This window comes from Dasypus novemcinctus, chromosome 27, assembly GCF_030445035.2.
Source record: "Dasypus novemcinctus isolate mDasNov1 chromosome 27, mDasNov1.1.hap2, whole genome shotgun sequence".
NCBI lineage: Eukaryota > Metazoa > Chordata > Mammalia > Cingulata > Dasypodidae > Dasypus > Dasypus novemcinctus.
The window spans coordinates 54,509,832-54,519,518 of NC_080699.1; the positions used below are offsets into that span (position 1 = coordinate 54,509,832).

Consider the following 9,687-nt stretch of genomic DNA (forward strand, 5'->3'; position numbering starts at 1 on the left):
GTGTGGGCGGTGCCATTCCTGGGCAGGCTGCTCTTTCTTTTCACGCTGGGTGGCTTTCCTCACGGGCGCACTCCTTGTGCATGGGGCTCCCCCACGCAGGGGACACCCTTGCGTGGCACGGCACTCCTTGTGCGCATCAGCACTGCGCATGGCCAGCTCCACACGGGTTAAGGAGGCCCGGGGTTTGAACCGCGGACCTCCCATATGGTAGACGGATGCCCTAAACACTGGGCCAAAGTCCGTTTCCCTGGAAAATTCTTAAGATTATGTTCTGCATCGTCCCTTCAGACTGTTACCAATACTACTATTACTTTTAGTACTATTAGTGATAGAGTAACATATACCTAATTGTATCTCTTCTCCTTCCCCTCTTCAGAAAGAAACCACCTGTCATTGAGGGTTTTACTGAAAACAAATAGCAGCCACTATCTATTCCATGAATGTGAAGTATTCATGGACTATGAGCAACATCTCCACCTCAACTTTAAAATGAAGAGCTGAGGGTTCACCATGAGGAATTAGAGAAGATGAATTGGTTGAACACCTGAGTTTACACAGTTAAAGTAAAAGTCATAAAATCCAGGTAAACCCAATCTCTAAAACTAGCTGAAGTTACCACAAGTGCCTTGGAAACATTGAATGAAAGAAAACATTTACCAGGAGTGAAAGCAAAAGGCCTCTGGGCTGGTAGGAGCTTAGAGGCTCTGGGCTGGGACAGTTAAAGTAACTTCCAGGCTGCCTCACAGACAGGATATTTCTCTGCTGACTTCGCCACGATAAACTCTACTGAAAAGTTTTTTTACGTTAGACCATTGATTCTAACTGTCCCCATAGGATCTCATTTACTCCAGGTCATATTCTTCCAGTAAAATCATAAGTTCCCAGGTGCCTGAAGTAATGACAAAGGGTGGAGACAAGCCTCTCTACACTACCACACAACGTAAACCTGCTACCATTTAATACACTTGTTATGTGGCTTTTTTCTAGAGAGAAATTCTTTCTGCATCCAAACTTTCTCATACCTATTGTAGCCCTCTCACATATCTAAGGAGAACCCTTCCTCAACTTTAAGTCTTGGCTTTCCAACCTACCCCACCAATTTCCAGGTGAGAGGTTCTTGGTGTAGTCCAGTGATTTCTCCTTCCTCGAGATTCATCTCAAATCTTGTTCCAAGAAGATGGGCCAAATTTGAATTTCTATGGATTTGAAGACTATCAGGGACCCTGGTAACACACCACCTTATCCTAAGTGCTTACCTTTTGAAGTCACCTCGGTACACTTGGACACTGACCACCGCTATCTGACAACCTCTAGCAAAGATTCAATTCTACGCCCTTAGAGTGAACCACTGTCAACAGATTCTCAGGAATCCACGGAAAAGGTAGAGAAGTTTGAATCTCAACAGGACTAGAATGGAGCACTCAGACATTCTACAGGAGGGAGGGGCAGAGGGCAGGTGGGCTTGAAGTGGGGGAGGTTAGAACTTCATCCAGGACTCTGACGGGAAATTGCAAGTGGTCCCTTCAAAGTATAATGAGACAGCAGAATTATTATGGACTTTGTTAGAGGAATTTATTGGTTTGTGGTAAAATTCAGGTAAAAGGAAGAGGTTGGTTTTATTTTAAAGAGCAGAACCAATTATATTATTTCCATAAGAAACCCACTTTATATTTATAAACACAGGTTATCATGTAGAGATCTACAAACAGAAATTTGGAATGACTGTATTAACATTAGAAAAATCATATTTTGGAGCAAAGAAACTTACAAGGGATAAAGAGCAACATTTCAATATTAAAAAAAGTTCAATTCATCAAGACTATATATTGTTTAATTCAAACCACGAAAAACTGTTTCTACTAATGAATGGAAAAACAGAAAAATCAACAATTTTATTTGGCTATTTCAAAACCCACCCTAAAAAATAATAGAATGTAAGCAGAAAGTCATTAAAAATATAGAGAAGACTTGACCTATCTAATCAACAGCATAACCAAAAGATATTTATAAAACACTCTACCAAAGAACTGTAGAATAAAATGTCTGCATGTGTGTATGAAATATTTGAAGAGAGCATATTCTGAGTCATAAGACAAATTTCAAAAATTATAAGTAATTGAAATCATGCAAAATATATTATTTTAACCTACAGAAATAAACAAGAAAACTATATGGACCTACTTCAGAGTGGCAGGAAGCTCAGATCATAGACAGTAGTTTCATTTCATTCTTGTACTTCTTGATACCTTGTATACCAGTAGTATGTAGCAGCAGGGTCACTTTAGAACAATGAAAATGGGCAGCACTCCCTCAGTTATCATGTGAAATTCTAACCCACTATGTCAATACCCAACAAACATCCAAACATATGTTTATAACTTATATGCATGCCCTGGAAAACTCCCTCCCACCCATGCATTCTCCTTAAATGACATCCTACATCAGTGCTCCTCCTCTGCCATAGTTGAACCGCTCTGTGATTCAAAACTTTTTTTTACTTTTTGCTTTCATCACTGTATTAGGTGTTGCCCTGTATGTACAGTGGCAAGGCAATCTTTTCCATTTATTCCTGTGTCTGCATCCTTTTTAAAAATGATGTTTTCAGAAAAGTTTTAGATCACAGTAAAGTCACATTTAGAATATATAGGACTCCCATATACACAACATCAAACCCTTTTTCTCCTTCCCTAGCACTGATCTCTTTACACATGGATGTCACATTTGCTGCAACTGATGTATAAATATTGATACATAGCTGCTAACCATGGCTTCATTATGGTTTACATTTTAAACTATACATTTTTATAAATTTTTGGTGAAATTTAACATGGCCTGTATCCATCATTGCAGGATTGTGCAGAGTACTTCCATTGCCACCAGTTAACCCCTCTTACATCCATTCTATTCTTCTCTCCCTTTCCACTGGGGCCCACAGTGCCAACCAAGCTTCACTGCTTGAAAGATAAGATTCATAGATACTTGCACCAATGCTGAGAACTTGACACACTAGTCTGTCCTCCCCCATTGGGAGCCACCCATGCTCTCAAGAGATACCCTCCCCTCTGTTTGAGAATGTCAGGCCTACCCAGGATGGGGGTATAACACCTTCCCACTCATTGTGCTGGTCTCCACCCACTGATATAACACAGTATGGCAAAATAAGCACTCACATACTCCCTAGAAGCCTGCCCCAGGTGAACCCTGTGCCAGTTGCCCCTATCAAGGATATAAAAAGAAATCCTGTATCTTGAAAATAAAAAGACAACCCATTTTTAAAATGGGCAAGAGATTTGAACAGACACTTCTCCAAAGAAGAAATATAAATGGCTAAAAAGCAAATGAAAAGGTGCTCAACATCACTAGCTGGTAGGGAAATGCAAATCAAAAGTACAATGAGATACCATCTTGCACTCATTAGACCAGCAGCTGTTAAAAAACAGAAGACTATAAGTGCTGGAGAGGATGTGGAGGAATGGAAATCCTCATCCACTGCTGGTAGGAATGTAGAAGGATCCAGCCATTCTGGAGGACAGTTTGGTAGTTACTCAAAAAACTAGCTATAGATTTGCCATATGACCTAGTAATTACACTGCTGGGTATATACCTAGAACTGAAAACAAGGACACAAACTGATGCATGCACACCAGTGTTCATAGTGGCATTATTCACTATTTGCCAAAAGTTTGAATCAACCCAAATGCCCATCAACAGATGAATGGATAAACAAAATGTGGTATATACATATAATGGAATACTACTCAGCTGTAAGGAGAAATACAGTACTAACACATGGGATAACATGGATGAACCCTGAGGTGAAGCAAGCCAGGCACTGAAGGACAAATACTACATGATGTCCCTGATAAGAATTAAGCAAATCAAGCTGTCTCAGAGAGCTAGAGACTGGAAGATAGGCTTACAGAAAATATGGGGGGAGAGAAAGGTTGTGAGCCAGTGCCCACATAGGCAAAATCTATGATAAAGTGGAGGTACGTAGTTGTGCAATGAAGGAATAAGACAGGGGCATAGGGATACTATTGGGTTGGGTTTTGCAGGCCTCAGGGGGGCTAGGGTTGGGAAGATGGGTCAGATGATCCATGGAATTGCGGGAAGGATTAAGGGGTATCATGTGAACACAGGAGATTGTTGGGTATGTGGTTGAAACTATAATGTTGAGAAAACTCTTTAGAAAATATAATAAGGAAGTGTTACTGGTTTAAGACATGTCCTATCTCTATTTTAGCATCTCCTGGGAGTTCATCAAAGACCTTCACTGGAACCCCTGGTTTGCTGCCTGCCCTGAAGAATTTGGACTTATGCATTGCCATGGTTGCATGAGGCAATTTTATAAAACCTCAAACTATTTACAGATATCGTCTGTTGGTTTTGTTTCCCTAGAATATCTGACTAATACAGGCCTCTATACAATTTTCAATTTTGGAACCTTTACTTGAACATGGGGACTTCATAATCTAAATTGACAGAGTTGCTGACCTGAAGGGTACTGGGAATGAAAGACAAAGAGAGATTGGGATCAGGGGATCTGAAAGCATTGAAGTCGCAAGCTCATCAGACAACTTTATTGTTTACAAGGGGCTCTTTATATACCCCCGTGTATGTGCCAAGAAGCAGGCAAAGGTAGCCTATGTGCCAATATGCACAAACATAGCATATGTGACATTAAGGAGCAACACGTATTAACTATCAGCATTACCCATAGTCTAAGGAATTTTAAAAAATCTTATCTCAGGGTACAAAGTCTAAGTGTTCCATTCACTACAAAATGTATGTGCTCATCTTTTCTTTCAGCCTTTAACAGCTTCATCCCATTTGCCAGGACTCTTAATTACTACATTCCTTAGGTTGCAAGCATAGCCATGGAGACAGCACTAGCATGGAGACAGCACATCTCTCCTTGAGAGGCCACTGTGCCTCAGTTTCCAACACATCCCCCTTTTTGTTTTAGTCAAGGTGACTGTGCCTGTCTTAGATTGCTCTCCTCTGAGAGTCTTACCCATCATTGACTACCAGCCAAGCTCTTTGACTTGGGGAAATTACTGAAGTGCTTTTGCTAGCACCCAATTATTTGCATGTCCCATAGCTGTTACACTTTGCAGTTTTCTTTGAAAGCACTGTCTGGCACAGGCGAGAATCATGAGCAACAGAACAAATATGATTAGCCCTATTCCTAAAACTGACAGGAAATGCTGTGATTTCCACCAATTAACTGAGTTAAATTTTGTAATATGTGAAATCAAATCTGAGAAAATATCCTTATCATTGGCTACATGAATTTAATTTTGAGACATTTTGAATATTTTCCTTTGTAATTGAATTATTTTCAGAGAGATATTACTTTTATGGCCTAATAAATGATTCTTAATTTTTTCCATTCTATATTGGATGAATTATAGGCAAGTGAAGTTATACAGAAATTACTTTCATTCCCATCACATTTCAATCCCCTTAAGTTTAAATTATACAATTGATCTCCAATATGCAAAACAGCAGATTCTAAATTATTAACCTGATTATGTAAAGCTACCACAGCAGTAGCAGCATCTGTCATGATTCCAATCAGTTCCAAAATACTTGTAATAAGGAGCCCAATAAAGCATTTAGTCCATTTCAAGAATTCTTATGTAGCAATAATTGACTTTCAGAAGATGACTGCCAAATCTGCATCATTCTCACTGGTATCCAGATGCATTTTCTTCTTCTGGCCATTACAATTGTTTCTTCATCCTGCAACACACTTTCTGATAGACTATACAAATGCACCATTTTCATAATACACTGAGTCATTCTTAATAGTTATCTTACCAGTTATGAAAACAAATGGATCTCTAACACAGGCTTTAAAATGATATGTCTGATTAATCATCAAATACTGTCTTGTCTTATTTATATTTCCAAACCATTCATAAGTAAGGGCAATTCCAAGAAATATTTTCCACAAATTCTTTTGTAGGTTATGACTATGAGTGTCATTAGTCCAAGGGGCTTGTATCTATTCTCTTTTGTAATGTTAGCTTAAGGAGAGAGCACACAGGCCCAAAGTCCCAAAGTCCATAGGCAGACACAAGCTGTAAGTTCACAGTTCCAGAATTTGTAAAGTTAATGTGATGCATGGTAGCAATTGCCACAGGTTATCTAAGGGCTGATTCCTCTCAAGAGCAGGAGGGATCTGATGTCAGTCATTGGCTGTAACATGAAGGAACTTATGGGTGATGTCTGAGCTGTTGGTAAGTAACAGGCAGCTGGAACTTCTGGGTTAGTCCCATAAGGTTTGGTACTCATGATGTTAATCTTTCTGGTGGAGTCACTCTCCCTTTTTTCAGGTTTCAGTGGTAGTGCCTGGATTTTTATAAAGGCATTTGCATTAACAGTCCTAAAAGGGATGTTAGAGGAGTGGCAAGGACATGACAGTCACCTGGATGTTTTTTCATAATCTGAGGGAGATTTATAACAGTCCATCATTTCTGTTTTGTTTCAAGTATTTGCAATCTATCCCTGGATAGGGATGTCAGTCTTTAGAATGACCAGATACTATTGGGTTAAGTCTTTCACTTTTAGCAGGACCTCCTATGCCGCACACAATTTCCTTTTTATATTTTGCTTTTGACATCTTTCCAGAATTGTGATTAAAACCCAAGGGGTACTTGTTTAGAATTTTGCTTTTGCCACAAACACCACCCAAAGCCAATATGGGTGCTTGCTACATCCAATTCACAGGCTAAGTTAATGTCCACAATTTACCTTCCTTTTATTATTATTAAAAGCAGCTTGCTGGAGGTATACCTACTTCCATGAAGGATTTTTCTCAATTATTACATACAATGGTTTTAATATTTGAGACTAAGAGATGAAAGATTTTCGTATTCCAACAATATTACAAACTAAGTTAACGTGAGAAAACATTGTACTTTATCAATTACAGCAGGCTATAGTTTTGTTTTACCGAACTAAACATCATTGAATAATTTGATAGAACATCAGTGGCCCTGCAGCCTGTCCCAATTATTTGCTTAGTTCAGGCTCTTAAGATATGATACTGTTGTCTCTGATGTTTTTTTTTTCATTCTGAAAAAAGGATTACTCCTTAACATAATGTCATCAGTAGAGTTTCAGCCACCGATTCTACACAGCTATATTATTATCACCTGCCAGGACAGATGGTTGGGCTATACACACAGCCTTGGGGAGGCACTGCAAAAGTCCATTGTTGACTTTTCTACAGGTAGGAGAATGCAGGCTGGCTTGACTTGCCTAAGGAAATACTAAAGAAAGTCTTAGCACGTTTTAAAACAAAGTGATAATGACACAGCTGGACCTTAACTTCTTGCAACAAACTAGCAATATTTGAGACTGCTGCATACTACAATATTATTATTTTAATTTATAGGAGGTTGTTTCTGTGACACACACCTTTTTATAATAATTAAAACCATAATTAACCACATTGTAATTCTGTTTAATATTATGCTTGAAATACTGGTAAATTTATATGCTCTTAAGTACTCATTTGAAACTTTTACTCATACAACTTTAACAGGGGGTTAAAAATCTTGTTAATTTTATAACACTTTAAAACTCTCTACTTAACTTATAACATATTAAATGAACTTAACTGTTACTTTAATATTTCTTTCAAGGTAAAAGAACAAATCTCTTGTAATTAGTTTGAAATAAAAAGCTACTTTTCAGGATCTGATTTTAGAAAGCAGGTTTAAACATTATTTTCCTTTAAAAGAGATAAGACCCTTCTTCAAACACTGAGGAAATGATGAGGTTAATGCACAAGAAGCTATTTTGATAAAACACTTTCTTTGTATACTAATTATTCAGGAAACTTTTCCCAAAACAGACTAATAATGAGAGACTTTGGAAAAGGACAAAATTTTTATCTTTGCCTAAACCTTTTAAAACTTTATAGACAGACTCATCAAATTTTAACTTTAATCATGAAAATTTCTTTTCCACAAACCTTTTGCACTTTCTATATTTATTCAGGTTTATTTCCACATTTTACATTTTCTTAGTAACCAATTATTTAACTTTAGGACAAAATCATCTCCTTTTTCCTTAACAATAAAAATGCATTCCATATATTCTACATATTAAGTTACCAGGCAAACTTCTTACAACATATAATCACCATCAACACCAAACAAGTTTGGTAAAATAATGAACTTTTCTTCACTTTAAATACTCAGTAATATGCAATACTAGAAACAGTCCCCTGGAAGCAAGTTGGCTGGGGAGGCTGGCTGCTGACAAGTTTTCCTGTTGTAAAATTATCTTTTATTATTATTATCAATTCAGTTTTTATTTAATAATGACTTTTTGGAATTAGCCATTTAAATACCTTAATTTAAACAAAGCTTCATTAAACTTCTTATAATTATTTATAACCATATAGACTATAATTGTATTATTTTAAGACAAATTTTACCTTCACAGAACACATTCCCTTACTTAAAGTTACCACAATACCTTCTACAATTTGCCACATGAATTTAAGTTCCAAGAGTTTATGAAAATTAGCCATTCTGTTCAGGACAAAACACACCTTTTAGAAAAAAACTTATTAAATTTCAGCCAGCATTCCCACAAACTTTTAACCTTTTTAAATATTCATTTAAGTTTTATATCCTTCATTTTATCCTGTGAAGAAAAATAAACTTTTCATTTCAATCTAGGTGAAAACTATTTTTTTAAAGACTTATAGTAATTTTGTTAATCGACTTACAATTTTTATCATTGTATAGATCTTATTAACATCTAAACTTATGTATTAATATAAGTGCTTATTTAATAATTTTTGGCCATTTGAATAGAGCTCTTTATATTTATTAATTTATATCACCATCTGTAGGTATCAAAATATACACTGACATTGAACAAACAGACAAACACAAAACAATTACAACACATTAACAGAAACACAGTTTACAATTGACTCATAATTCTTACTTTCTTGGTATAGTTGCTTTTAAGTTTTCTGTTATATCACATCTTAGATTTTACTTTTGAAGAGGTAAGATTTCTTCTGGAATCCATGTTGCCTGTAACATGCAACCTTGTGCTTGGAAACATTTTTATTAGTTATCAGCAATCAGTTAAGATACTTGAGTAGCATAAATGTAGTTAAGCTTTTAGCAGTTTAGACAGACTGTTAACACACATTTTTGAATTACCACTCTGTAAGACTATACTGAGCACCTCAATCTCCTGTTCTTATCCCAATTTACTTTCTTTCATTTCAAATTTACTTATGGGCTTAGGAAATACAGTAATTTCATTTTTCTCTCCTTCTTCAGACTGTAAAGGATCTAAAGCTGCCACTATCTGGTGGCATAAGGCCCATACTGATAATGGAATGAATTCCCTTTTTTTGATATGCTCTTCATAAAGCTTTCATTACACATCTCCACTCTTTCAAATTTAAAACATTTCTCTGAGGCTGAAGCCAGTGACAATGCTTTTGTATTAAAGTTAACAATTCTAGTAATTCATAGCTTTTTACAGGTACCCCATTAACTTTCCCTAACACTTGTGACTATGCTTCCAAACATCCCATTTGATTACCCATTACCCTGATGAGTTTGTGGAAAATGTTACTTAAAAGAAGATGAGTCACTCTGCTTTGGATGTCACATGACCCTTGATGAGGTCTTTTCTGTG

At 36.8% G+C, this 9,687-nt stretch overlaps 1 long non-coding RNA gene across 1 annotated transcript; it reads left to right on the forward strand.

The window, feature by feature from the left end:
• The first annotated feature begins 679 nt into the window (after positions 1-679).
• On the forward strand, positions 680-4,371 carry LOC131276307 (uncharacterized). The gene is made up of 2 exons (XR_009183791.1): positions 680-1,381; positions 4,244-4,371. It is a non-coding gene; the product is annotated as an uncharacterized lncRNA (long non-coding RNA).
• Positions 4,372-9,687: the final 5,316 nt, after the last annotated feature.